A 15,487-nucleotide genomic window follows, 5' to 3' on the forward strand; every position below is an offset into this window, starting at 1 on the left:
CTAATGAGCCTCCAAAGGGGAAAGTCGCAGAAGCTAGATATATATGGGTTATCCATGCTTAAAGTTGATATATTATATATATATATATATATATATATATATAATATATATATATATATATATATATATATAGTGTGTGTGTGTGTGTGTGTGTGGTGTGTGTGTGTGTGTGTGTGTGTCGAACCACCACAGCCATTAAACAACTGAGTGCATAATACTAGTACATAATTCACTGCTTACATCGGCAGAGAAACAATGGTTATTTAACGTAGTGTGCCCACCCCTATGCACATATACATACAGAAACACACATTCATAAATACACGTACGCACACGCACTTATTTTATTAGATGAAATAACATTGTGTGTGGTATGCACACTGATTAATGTTCTGTGAAGTAGAGGAACGAGCCCTATACTTGCAGTCCACAAACGAAATGTAAATACGGTCTTCCAGCTTTAATAGATAAACAAATTATTGTCAAAGAATCGAAGTTAATCATTAATAGTTATACACCGATGAAGTCACTATCGCATCGACATTTTTGATCATAGCTAAGGTTGATTTTATCTGGAATAAAAGGGCTAGAATCTTTCGATAAGATAATACATCACCCAAGCTGTCATTTATAATTGACATTAACACTAAAGGCCAATTTTGTTTTTTTTAGTTCCCTGTAGCAGGAGACAGAAAACAACCCACAATGATGCTCCCGAATTTCTTTGAACTTTGTGAACTTTGAACCTTCTCATAGAGACATATTACTTGCAAAATGATGACAATTTAAAAGTTCTTAGATATCTTACAAGAACAAAGAAATATTCTTTATTTCATTGATCACTTAGAAAATTCATTCACTCTCTGGCTGTTAGGACTATTTTCGCTTACTCGGGGAGTAAGCCTACAAACTACTTTGTTTTTGTTGTTGTGGGGCGGGGGTAGGGTTAGGAAAGCGCTATGGAAAAGCCTGAAAAGGTTCTGAAGAAGGTGTTTCGCGTTAAGTTAAAGATACTGGAAATTTAGGATAGGGTATTTATGATTTGTATATAAGAATGAAAATGTGAAAAAATAAATAACGTTTATATTGAACGGTACAGAAAAAAATTTTCTAATAAAATATACCGGATTTATTTTGATTTTCATTGTTGAAACAACTTATTCCGTGTTTGTAAGACAGAGATAAAAGTCACACTGAGATTTGTCACCTGTTCGGAGAGAGAATTTCTGTTTTTTTCTACTTGGGAATTTCAAGAAGTTTTGAAAATCAAGAAGTTATTGAAAGAAGGAAGAAAGTAACTTCGTACGCATAAATTTCATTTGGATGTCAATGACTGCGAAAAAAAAAAAAGTTTCCATCACGGTAATAAAAATTACAATGATCATTGTTAGTATGAGAATATATTGTTGATATCATGTTGCCCAGATATACCTTTCAGCAAATAATTAATGCTTAGCTAATCATGTAAATTTATCATGATAAAAAAACTGTTCGTAGTTTTTTTACCTCCCAAATTGGGAAGTAGCTGAAACCGACAGGCATCATGGAATAGTAACTTCAGTTTTGAAGTAACTAAATTAATATCGGTAAATGCTGGGAACAATACGGCAAAGTAATTTGTAAATGACATTATTTCATTTGGTAGCGATTTATATTGATCGATAGAATCATAGTCGTGTTATCATCTACGTACATACATAATTTTATCTCCTAACTTTTTTTTTTTTCTTTTTTGCGTCCTGAGCCTATGAATTGGAAATCACTTGGATTAATATCTATCATGAAATAGTCATTTCACCTGTCAAAACTCTATAAAAGCAATACCTTTATTGAAGAGAAGAGAGAGAGAGAGAGAGAGAGAGAGAGAGAGAGAGAGAGAGAATGATAAAAAAGGAACCAGATGACAGTGATAAAAAAAGTAATTTTTTAGACCATTTTTAAGAAAGAAAGAAAACGAGACAGGGAATGGACGTTAAAATATGAAATATTGTTTTGGTATATAGATGATCTGTTGCACTAAATATAGGAAATTTGGGTCCACTGCTACGGAGCTTCTTCGGCTCATAAACTTTTTTTCGATTTTTTCGTCCGGAACACTATGGAATTATAGGAAATATCTTCAAGTATTTTGAAAGACGATATAAAAAAGAAAGTTCATTGGCCATTACCGGCGGTAGTTCGGTTGAATCAGATGTGTTCGCTCTCTTGGTGCTGGAGGTCTCATTAAGCAAACTGGCAAATGTAGGTCTAACGTTTTATTTACAATCGGTTATTTAATAAAACAGAAGTTTTTCTTGAGATATTATTATTTCGTTAACGTACTTGAAAATGAAACAGTTATGGCGGTTGAATAAATGTTTTCAGCTTGCTTGTAAACTGGAATCAAGCGCACGTATTGTAACCATTGTATGGATCAACCACACATGTAGTGAAGAGTTATAGAAGCGCTGTGTAACGATCCATGCTTGTTTAGACTCTTTTCGTTGGTCCAATTTACCCATCCGAGCCTTAGTTGTTTGTTTTAAAGACCTGTGAACAAGAAAAAGAAAAAGATAATCGTTTCGAATAGGATGCAGTACATTCAAAGTTGTGTTGAGCTTATATATAACGAATAATCCACACCGACACGAACGATTATTTTGACAACCGGTCTCGAGGAAACGGCCTAGTCCCATACGGTAGCACCTAAGCAGGGTGCAGGCGTTGGTAAGTGCAATTTGACTAATCTTGTTGCTCTTATTGAAGTGTAAGAAGATGAATCATGTTCGCTGTCATCAAACCGTCAGTGTAGATTGAGTAGGAAAGACATTTTGTTTACTTTGGTATAGTCTTCAGGGCGTCTTCCAACCTGCAAGCAGCAACTTCCATTTGTTGGAAATTGCCAGTATTTGTTATCGTAAATAATTTAATGTTAGGATAAAATACTCGGCTTTTCAATGGAAACAGCGCTTCATAGTTTCCTTTTATATTTTTATTGCTAAGTTCGACGAGTATGTTAACGTGATGGTCTCGTGTAGCCTAGGCCTAGTAGAGGTAAATAGAGGGAATTTGAACTCTGCGAGAAGTGATCATCATTCCTGTGAAGGAAGATAATAGGAATCGGGGGAAAAGAAATCACTAAGAAAATTCCAGAACTTGATGCAATAGTAATTGATACCCACACAGACTCACGTATGTGTGTATGGTTGAATTAAACTGTTTAGATGTTACACAATCATCGCGATTTGTTGGGTTGGTAGATGTTATGAAAATGAGTAATAAATCTTTTGATCATCCCCAGAGATCTGTATGCGTGGTAGAACCTGTATACAAGCAGGCCTACGTGGGTACTTTTGATTCGCTGAAGCGAATAGCGTGTGTTAGGAGGAAGGTTCACAGAGCCCTCTCCATCTCTCTCTCTCTCTCTCTCTCTCTCTCTCTCTCTCTCTCTCTCTCTCTCTCGATCCAACCAGGAAGATATTTTCTGAACTCTAGATTCATGTTACTCAAGTTGATTGGAGGGTATGTCGTGGAAACACAGAGGTAGCAAAAATACTTATATTCTCAGTGTTACATCTTGAGATAGCTTTGCAGAGAAGAGTCGAATGTCTATACCAGACGATAGGAGAAGAGGAAGAGATTTTTACATATTGGTTTACAAATCCATAGGCTAGCAAACCTAACAAAAGATACATGTGTACGAACGAACACTACTTATCTAGGTTAAGACAGATCATCCCATGAGAGCCGAAGTAGGTTTCCCATGGAATTAGGTTGTTGTTGTGCGTTTCTATTAGTGCTTAGCTAAGGGTCACACGCATCCTGGGCTGTGGGTTTTTGGCAGACTTTCCTGCTTAACCTGATTACGTTATCTCTACTTCTTCTAAGGAATGTTCCCACATTACTTTTATCATGTAATATTCATTACATACCGAATCATCAAAATAGACCTGACATCCACCGGGAAGTCCAATTTCGTCTCCACTCTTTTGAGATTCATGTAGTAAAGTGTGAATAAGGAGGTATGATGTTGGGTCTTTTCTTATCAGTAACCGTTTGTTTAACGATGTTCAGAGAGCTAGAGTGATAGGCCTACGAGGGAGAACAGTGATAGGCTGCTCTTGAGACCTTCTTCCACAACTCAGGCCCTCATTTGCATCTCATTTAGCAGTCGTCACTCAGCTATTTGTATTTAGGATTACTAGTATTCATTCTTTTGAAATAGAATGTATTGACCTCTTCATATGTTCTTGATTTCAGAGAAAAATGCCAGAGGTTTCCAGACGCATAAAGCAATGACAGACTGATGTGTGGAAGGACTCAGAGAAAAATGCCAGAGGTTTCCAGACCCTCACAAAGCAATTACAGACTGATGTGTGGAAGGACTCAGAGAAAAATGCCAGAGGTTTCCAGACCCTCACAAAGCAATGACAGACTGATGTGTGGAAGGACTCAGAGAAAAATGCCAGAGGTTTCCAGACCCTCACAAAGCAATTACAGACTGATGTGTGGAAGGACACATTCGCGCGCAGTCACAAAACGTTACAGGTAAGCCAAGAGAAATATACCTCTGTAGAATAGTAGTTATGTTTTTACCGTAAAAGTGAAAACTTCTGAGGAGATCGGCTCTTGAGATACTCTTGCTTTTGGAATATATCTTTAAAACCCCAACTAAGGATCCTTTTATAAATGATATTTCGAACTATTTGTTAATTTGTGCCGTAAATGATTTCCTACGAATCTATTCTAGGTTGTTGTAAACTGTCTATTCATGTTCCATTAATAATTATAAACCAACATCCGTGCAGACAGAATGTGATTGTTTTGTCACTGACTTAAACATTTCTTAGTTATACGATATCTGTTATTATCCTATTTTATCATCATTCTCTGTTTCTGCTGTTTAGCTTCCTTTTCCGTTTTTATCGTTTAATTTCCGTAATATATTCGCATTTGAATCTGCACTTCCTTCGTCAAATTTTTAATCATTTATTTCTCCAAAATCAGAGACGTGGCCAATTCATGTTTCGTTCGGGAAATGAAAACAGTAGTACTAAGTTTCCCTGTCGATGCTCATTGCCATCATTATCTTCTAATGACGCCAAATTAAAGCGGATAATGCAGAGGTATATTTGGCTCAAGGCGACAGACAGACACTACAGGAACTTCGACCTTTGAGACTGTCGACCTTTGAGACTGACTGTCGAGGGCACTTGTGATTTGTGTAAACTTCCATAAGGTATTTTCATAACAAATGTCTGTGCAATGTTTTATCACTTTTCTTGACCAAAATTCCAATAGAGGAGAAATGCCTTGTTCTTCATCACTGGATAACATCAGCTCTTTAGCATAAATACGTCGCTCGTGTTAATGACGTGTAATTAAGTATCTGAAATTCTGAACAGCATCTATGAAAAAATGATCAGAAAACAATTACAGCCTGATCGATCGATCCAACGTGAAAACAAAGTGATGCAATGAAGTACTGAAGTCTTTCACAGCTGATTAATGATTGTGAGAAGAAACGTGCGCGGTCGTTCTGGGGAGGAAATTGGATTTCATATTCCAATTACTGTGGCACAAAGGTTACGTAATCTTGGGTTCAGAGTTCAAAAGAGGACCTACAGTGAAGGTAGTGAATATTCACCCCGCCCCCCCCCCCCCCCCTCTCTCTCTCTCTCTCTCTCTCTCTCTCTCTCTCTCTCTCTCTCTCTCTCTCTCTTCTTTGTAGATTTCATGTGCTTTATAAGAGTGAAAATAGAATAGAGAACAGCTACTTCATTCAGAGACATCATTATAAACAGAGTTGGCATCACCATAGCAATAATTTCCTTCACATTTCACATCATCGTCATAAAGATGTTGCGGTTTTAATAGCAACTGTAATAACAAATCCAATCCAAATAACAAGCGAGAACACAAATAATGAAAGCTATTCAAGAATAATTTGTAAATTACAGTTGCTCATATGTTACCAAATTACATATATTGATATAATAATCATATTTTTGTCATCATCTGCATAATCTTATTGCTTACCATTTTACCATTTTTTGCTCTATGGACTTAAAGTAATTGACATTTCACCTGTTAACATTTATGAAAGAGTTACCTACATTGGAAAGCGAGAGAGAGAGAGAGAGAGAGAGAGAGGGGGGGGGGGCAGGATAGGGGGAATGGATGTCGCTTAATGGTCAGGTAATGAGGCATATATGATGTAATTGCTAAAAGTATTGCCAAAAACGAACTGTAATAAAATGAGAAAATGACATATACTATATAATATGGTAATGAGATATTTAGATACTTAAGAAGATGCAGTATTGAAGGGCTGATTGATGGTGTAAGACCATTTGAAAATCTTCCTGAAAATGAAGTTTGCTTCATCCAGCTTATTATCACATGTTAACTTTTGATGCATCCTGGAGACAGGGGGATAAAGACCTTTTTATTTTACTTTCGATTCCATCGTTTTATCCTAATAAATGAGCTATTATGAGAACCTCTTTGTTGTTGTCTATTGACTTTTGAAGCGAACTGACGCCTTAATGGTGCTCATTTGGTGTGACAAAGAAACCGAATGTTTTCAGTCCGTTTAATACCTAAACAGAACAATTCCAGTTTCGATGTGATGAATGTAACTTGAATTTGGCAGGTCATTTACCCACTGGATCAGAGTGAAATGAAGAGAAATGGCGTCCTTTGCAAGTTGCGCTGTTGGGAATGAGCGGAAATGACGTGGAATGAAAATAAATGACATATATCTTGACTGGTGAGAATGGAAAAAGTAATAGTGCTTGGAATCGAATTAGATGAGACAATTCGTCAAGGAATTCTCGGACCACTTTTTTTTGTATCATTGATAGTCATAATGATAACAGTACAAATGCTGTTATAAACCTGTTGTTATCCAAAACGTAAAACACCAAAATTATATTCTATCCATTTGGAGGAGTGTCACTTATTCTTCCTTTATTTGTACGTCTTGTTTATACCGTTCCTATCCTACTCCTTTATTTGTACGTCTTGTTTATACCGTTCCTATCCTACTCCTTTATTCGTACGTCTTGTTTATACCGTTCCCATCCTACTCCTTTATTTGTACGTCTTGTGTATACCGTTCCTATCCTACTCCTTTATTTGTATGTCTTGTGTATACCGTTCCTATCCTACTCCTTTATTTGTACGTCTTGTTTATACCGTTCCTATCCTACTCCTTTATTTGTACGTCTTGTGTATACCGTTCCTATCCTACTCCTTTATTTGTACGTCTTGTTTATACTGTTCCTATCCTACTCCTTTATTTGTACGTCTTGTGTATACCGTTCCTATCATACTCCTTTATTTGTATGTCTTGTTTATACCGTTCCTATCCTACTCCTTTATTGGTACGTCTTGTTTATACCATTCCTATCCTACTCCTTTATTTGTACGTCTTGTGTATACCGTTCTATCCTACCCCCTTTGAGTCTTGTGCATACCGTTTCCTATCCTACTCCTTTATTTGTACATCTTGTTTATACCGTTCCTATCCTACCCTTTATTCGTACGTCTTGTTTATACCGTTCCTATCCTACTCCTTTATTTGTACGTCTTGTTTATACCGTTCCTATCCTACTCCTTTATTTGTATGTCTTGTTTATACTGTTCCTATCCTACTCCTTTATTTGTACGTCTTGTTTATACCGTTCCTATCCTACTCCTTTATTTGTACGTCTTGTTTATACCGTTCCTATCCTACTCCTTTATTTGTACGTCTTGTTTATACCGTTCCTATCCTACTCCTTTATTCGTACGTCTTGTTTATACCGTTCCTATCCTACTCCTTTATTTGTACGTCTTGTGTATACCGTTCCTATCCTACTCCTTTATTTGTACGTCTTGTGTATACCGTTCCTATCCTACTCCTTTATTTGTACGTCTTGTTTATACCGTTCCTATCCTACTCCTTTATTTGTACGTCTTGTGTATACCGTTCCTATCCTACTCCTTTATTTACGTCTTGTTTATACCGTTCCTCCCCCCATCCTACTCCTTTATTTGTACGTCTTGTGTATACCGTTCCTATCATATTCCTTTATTTGTATGTTTTGTTTATACCGTTCCTATCCTACTCCTTTATTGGTACGTCTTGTTTATACCGTTCCTATCCTACTCCTTTATTTGTACGTCTTGTGTATACCGTTCTATCCTACTCCTTTATTTGTACGTCTTGTGTATACCGTTCCTATCCTACTCCTTTATTTGTACATCTTGTTTATACCGTTCCTATCCTACCCTTTATTCGTACGTCTTGTTTATACCGTTCCTATCCTACTCCTTTATTTGTACGTCTTGTTTATACCGTTCCTATCCTACTCCTTTATTTGTACGTCTTGTTTATACTGTTCCTATCCTACTCTTTGTCGCCAAATCATAGTGAGCAGATGTAGATCAGTTTTTTTCCACATATGAACATAAATTGCCTCCTCTAAAAAAAAGTTTTGCCATTATAGAGATGAAATGCGTCTTGATTTTTACAAGCTAGGTAAGCACGAATGTGCATCTGCCTTCCTTCCAGTGCAATGAAGTATTTCCGTCTTCCAACATTATTTTCCTCTTCGTGAGATAAACTAAAGATATACTGATTGGTACGAAGAGCAAATTCTAGTGGTGGAAATTGAACTGTAGGAGTTATAATTGTAAATTCCCGAACTGAGAATTTTCGAGGAATTTTAGGTATTAAGACATAAATAACTCCAGCCCTTCAACCTATGGTTTTGGTCTCATTTTGGCTCATATACTGACAATTTAATTTACATTCGACTTTTTGAAAGGACTTTTCTTGGTTGAGTTTGATTAGTCCTTTCTTGGAAAGGCGAGTTTCATCTACATTTAGATCTTCTCGTAGGAAGGAATAACTCAATATTTTGTATTTGAATCAAGGTATTGAGGTTGAGGTTTCATCAAGAGTTTATTGAAAACTCTAGTCATATTTAAGACTTATAAATGCTTGGCTCTTGTACGTTATATATTCTTGTGGACTGTTTCATAGGCTTTTCTGTACAGGTACGTGAAAGACGGGAGTACTTATGTTAGCAAGTATACAGTGTTCCAATTATCTCTCTCTCTCTCTCTCTCTCTCTCTCTTCTCTAGGGTTCTCAACGCGTGAATTGAAATGGATTATTTCTCTACCGTACCCTAATCAAAACCGGCAGCTGCTCCATCAGTACCGATTAGAAATTGATTCGATCTTAATGACCAGTAAATAAAGTCGGCGATTATCTCAAGCTTTCGCACGAATGTGGATGCTCAATTCTTTGCAAGCAAAGTACATAGGTTTGGCAATTTGCTTTCAACAACTTCCGTATGGGAAAGCCGCCGTGCGTGGTAATTGAACGTCATTGTCAGTCCCATAATATTTTCTAGCAAGGAAGCCAGATATTGCAGTTCTGTGGAAGGGAAAGATTTCTAGAATGAAGCAACTGAGAAGAGACGTAAGGTAATAAAAATCCAATATTATTGTGAGCTAAACGACCTCCATGGGTCTCGTCTCAATGACTGAGCAGGAATACTTTCTTTTCCTAGACTTTTTTTGTACACGTCTATTTTATTTAGTACTGGCAAGCCTTTTAGCAGTAAGCAGATATTGTTTTAACTGATCTCTATCTATTCGGTATAGATATGTATAAGTATACATACGTACAGTGGGGCTCAAATCTCATGCGACATGATTCTTTTTATATCGTCCATATTCTCAGACTCAACGTGATGTTGCCAAGTAGTGCTATTTTTTTTCTTTTTTTCATTTGTAATGTCATTCATGTCGAAAAGTTTGTGAATTCACAGCTAGCCTTATTTTCCTTATGGTTAAATAGATATGATCCCTTTTATGCATTGGTATGATTCTTAATTTGTGTGATTTGAATTGATTTTTTTTTATCTTTACGTTGCTCAGTTCAAGTGTGGTGTGATAAGGATAGCGGTGCCAGCAATGAAAGCACACTTAACATGCTCCTCGGACTGGTCAACATAACCATGTCTGCAGCATTATGACAGTACACCTAATAAGCTCAACAGTCATAACAACAATTTCAATGTAGGAATATGAATTAAAACAAGTTTTATTTGAATGTTGAAGATTTCGGCTGCGTTTAAGCTGCCTGTATGTTGGAAAATGTTTTATAGGCCTACAAAATAATCTAAGCCATCTGAGATGTAATGTTACTCATGCATTTATTTGTAGAGATCACCTGTTCTTTGAGGAATATGAATTACAACCAGTTTTCTTTGAATGTTGAAGTTTCAGGCTGTGTTTAAGCTGCCTGTATGTTGCAAAATGATTTATAGGCCTAGAAAAATAATCTAAGCTTTCTGAGATGTAATTTTTACTAATGTTTTTATTTGTAGAGATTACCTGTTCTTTGAAAAATAAAAGATGATGATGATGATTTTGGTTATATGGAGAAGATGAGTATAATCGAAATATCATAAGTATTAATATCAAGGCATATGGAACACTGGTTTTTCAACTGGTTTACAATATTATTTTCTTAAAAGTCCTTCTGCTCGATTTTGATGCATAATTTATTCTTTCATAAGGTAACTTGAAGTGCAAGAATGTGTAGATAACTTCATTTGCGTTCTGGCCAGAAATTGTTAATATAGAGATGTGAATGTTATGCGTAAAGTAAAGAAATCTAACACCTAAGCCTAGGAATAATATCTTGGCTTTGACAAATAAGCGAATATTTGCTAGTATGCTATCAATTTTGAAATATTAAGAAAGATAACAAATAATTATGTATGAAAATCCAAATATTCCTTAAACACATAAAGTAAATGTTTTCAAGATAATTTAATGGTCGCTACTCATTGTAGACCTACTTATATACCAGGTGGTTGTTGTTGCACCGACACTGATACGTCACACACGCTCCCCTCACACGTTGATATCGGTGGGCGCATTCTACTTTTGTATATACATATTTTACATTTTCTCAGCGTTGAGGGTAAAAACAATCAAAAAGGACTATTTCAAATTTTTTGTTTGCTTTGGAAGCATTATTAATGTTACAATTTTTTTAAATTTATTTATTTAACATTTGAACTGAGGTTTGATGGCGACTTCGTTTTGGTCAAATGCTTCAGCAATAAGTGAACGAAAGTTTTGAAAATGTTTCGTAAGAGTTTTTCTGAAATTTGGCTACACGTGACATTTTCTTACAATTTTCAAATATGTGATAGATTTCACCCTTATGAAACATATTATGGACTTAGCGTATGCGATACTAACGTTTTCGCATTGAAATAAAGGATAAATATGGAGCATGCTAGGTTGCCAGTTAGTGAATTTTGAACGAAATCCTATGGAGTCATGTCGCATGAGATTTGAGCATCACTGTACATAGTACATATACTGAAGCTTACAGTTCCTGCTGTATCCTTTCGTGACACGTATCTGTATAACACCCTCTTGGGAGTGTGAAATCCTTTGCTGTCCTTTCCCCTGTTCCCCTGCACCGAATCCTTCCTTTCAGACGTCTGTTAACACCTTTGGAACCATCCATTCACACTTTTTACTTCCACTTGCAATATCAATCTTCCTTCGGTACCTTTTTTTTCTATCGTCCACACTTCCCTCCGAACCCCTCTCATTTTTTATTTTTGTTCTTCCTCCCATTCCAAAATGTTTCGTTCTTTGGTATCATTTTCCACCACTACCAGTCGGCTTTTCTCGGCGCATCTCCTGGCTGGACAGTATGCGATAGGAAAGATTGATATATCGATTAAACAACAGATTTTTGATGAGTTGATAGATATTCAGGAGGAAATCTGGAAAATTTTGTATTTGGTTATGAATGTGATTTGTTGCTGTATTTTTATCACTATTTGGGTCAAATTTTAGATTCAGGGCAGATAAAAAGATCCCAAGTACAGTTCGTGCGTCATTCCTTTAATCGCGTAATCTTGAAAAGAGTAATGGTGGATGAGTTTTAATGATTTGCCTAATTTTATCATTAAAATGCCATCATTGCAGAATGAATCGGATCTACAGTAAATTGAACACGCTACATTTTAGACCCCTTATTAAATTAATAACACAAAAGTATATTTATTCTATTAATTCGGCAAATTATATTAATTGATTTAACATAATAAAGATAAAAATATATTCCTCCCTTCTTACAAAGGTAATTTTTGTCGTTCTTTGTGAATAAATTATGAACTCTGAAACATTTTATTTCATTCAATTGTCAAATCTTGAGAATTAAAAAGAAACATTGAAAAGTTTCAGCAATTTCAGTCATTTTTCCTTATGAATAAATCATAAAAATTGCATGTTTATATTTTATTTGAGCCATAACTATAGTAGTTAATAACCGCTAAGGAATATCTTTGAAAGCTTCGATTTAAAGATAATTACATTAGTAATGAGTATCTCGAAAATTTATAGACGTGTGAATATTCTTAATTTCTCGTTCGGAATTAAACTTATTTATAAAGTTCCTCCATTAATATCGGAGTGTCACCCCCCCCACCCCTTTCATTATGAGATAATCACTGCCACTTCGATATTCTCTCCTGAATAGGGAGGGTTCCCTCCAAGCCCTGTTTACCACCATACCATAAAAGGGTTCATTTATTACCTACGAAGTGAAGGATGCAGTGTGGAATATGCTCCCTTTTCATGACTTGAGAGTTTTGGGTATTCAAATGAGACTCTTCATTGGTGTCTGAAGTTGGTTTTAATGATACGTTCATAGATTGTCTTTTCTGATGAGGGTCAGTCAACTCAAAGTCTTTTGCCATAATTGTTCTGATTAAGTTTCATGGTTGTGTTTCGGCCTCGAAAAATGGACACAAAAGAGCTGTTCAGGTAGACAGAGAAAAACGGAAACCAAGTTGAAATTTCCTGCTGTTTCTGTTGCGCCTCAAAGTAAGAAATGTGTTATTTATTAACAGTTAACGGGAAAAATGGTTTCGTTTTTGATAGAGATAAATTTAGACCTGTCATTTAGGGAAAACTGTATCAAATTCAATTTGTTTTCTAGTTAAGCTATATTCTCCTCGTTCATAGTACGTGGAGAACCCCTCAGTGGCGTGGTCGGTATGGTGTTGGTGTGCCACCTCGTTGGCCGCGAGTTCGATTCTCGGGCATTCCATTGAGGTGTGAGGTATGTGTATTTCTGGTGATGGAAGTTCATTCTCGACGTGATTCGAAAGTCACGTAAAGCCGTTGGTCCCGTCGCTGAATAACCACTGGTTCCATGTAACGTAAAAACACCATACAAACAAACAAACAAACGTGGAGATGATTCCGGGAGGATAACCATACTCATATGTTTCCGTTTGATAGCTCCTGCTTCTTCATTATTCCGAATACTATGGATATCAGTAACCAGATTCATTCTCAGTGCAGAGCGAGAAGGTTTCGTTGGAGGGTAAATGCAGTTCTAAATGAATGACATAATACAGTTAACGGAAGGTTAACTCAGACACCTCTTGGAGAAGGAGTAAGTGGGTCTTGGGCCATCTTGAGTGAGTCGTGTATTCTTAGATCTGCATTATCTTACTGTCGTTAAGATGCTAAAATATGGATTGCAATTAAAACAAGAAAGTTTCAGTAGCCAAACTAAACATAGCTGTCTTATAAGTAGGGTTCAATAATCTTTCCTGTTACTGATTTCTATCAGGTTTAAGATGAAAAATCATGAGTTAGTTATGAACTAGAAGTCATGGAGCGTACTTGTCTGTTTATGTTTACAATTGTTTTTATCATCTTCGTTATAACACGTGGGGGATAGATTAGTACTAATCTGTTCTTTGTGCCAGCTCTATTATAATAAAGTCTCATTGCTTTATTTTTAACTGGCGTCAACACGAATTCATCTCTGTAAAATGTGCACTATAAAAGAAAATTTGAGCGAGTGAATGTACTAATTCTTGTTAAAAAAATGTCAAATAATTACCTACATACAAAACGAGACCAGCTAATAAATGGTTATGTTTTTCGCTTAGCTAATGCACGAAGGCTCTTAGAATTCATGTTTAATCGATGGATGTCTCGTTTTCTTCATCACTCATCAAATTCTATCACGGTTATTTATCTATTTCCGAAATCGTTGACGTCACCTACCGCTTTCGACTGTTTATGAAAATGACGATGATCCAGTTCACCTGACGTCTTAACTTGAAGGATAACCCTCGACAATCCAGTTTGCTTGACGCTCTTACCTTAATCAAAGGACGCCCCTCGAATTGAGGAGTTGCTTGAGGCTGATCATCTATTCCTCAGCAATAAACCAGGACAGCTGGTTCCTGTTGCTCCAGACCCGAGAGGGATGGATATCGAGAACGGCTCTTGGTTCTGCTGTCATCGGAGCTGGAAATACTCTTAATGGGACGAGATTATTTGTATCTGTGTGTGTGTGTAGAAATATGGAAATGCTTTCTTTACAAAGTCATGAACTCGCAGAATATAGTAACGGTTGGGTGCAAATGTGATTCATTTACGACTTCATCAATGACCACAACAAAAAGTGTTTATTATTTATTCATACGGATTGTTATTTTCTTCCCATGACCACAATCTGTGTTCTTAATTGCCCATTCTCACACAACAATTATTCCTTTACATTTCCTATATTGCATTTCAATTGCAAAACGATGCTTTTATATTTTTAATATGCCTTTTCGGTTTATAATACAACGTTCACCTATTTCTGTTCGTTGCCTCCCTTTCACCCAATAGTATCGAGACCTCATTGCACCTTTCGGACGAATCCATTTCACCCAAGAATAGTTAGTGATTGGATTTCACTCGCTTTGCAAAGAGAAATCCATTACCTGTCTCCTAATAGATTTAGACGTTGCCTCGACGTAGTATTAAAATATGAATTTTGCATTAGATTATGAATTTATAATTAACACTGGAATATGATTGATATGCCAAATAATTTTTGTTAATGAAATATAGCTTAAGTAAATGACATTGTCTCTTAAGTAATATATGTTTTTTTTATTTCATAATTTGGGAAAAACTCTCTATCGCAAGAGTATAATGTTCTAAGAGGTCCACAATAATAAAAGAAAATGTTGCGAGTTCGTGTCTAATTTAAAAGCCCTTTACAAAGCTTTCGAACCCTTCCCTGGGTTCATCATCAGTGAATTTTGGACTGAAGATGAACCCGTGAAGAGTTCGAAAGCTTTGTAAAGGGCTCATAAATTATATACGAACTCGCAGCATTTTTTTTTTTTTTTTATTATTGTGGACCTCTTAGAACATTATACTCTTGCGATAGGAATTCGAGCCATACATAGAGCCATTCACAATGCTTAATGAGAAGAGAGAGAGAGAGAGAGAGAGAGAGAGAGAGAGAGAGAGAGAGGGGGGGGGGGGGGTGTCAGCAGCAACAATACGACAAAAACAAGAAAAAGAGCAAATGTCTGCGGGTAAACATGAGGCAAGAAAAAACGCAAAGGTGGAGACGGTGTTTCCAGCGAACATTTCCGACGTCGTTATGA

This window comes from Macrobrachium nipponense, chromosome 45, assembly GCF_015104395.2.
Source record: "Macrobrachium nipponense isolate FS-2020 chromosome 45, ASM1510439v2, whole genome shotgun sequence".
Lineage (NCBI taxonomy): Eukaryota > Metazoa > Arthropoda > Malacostraca > Decapoda > Palaemonidae > Macrobrachium > Macrobrachium nipponense.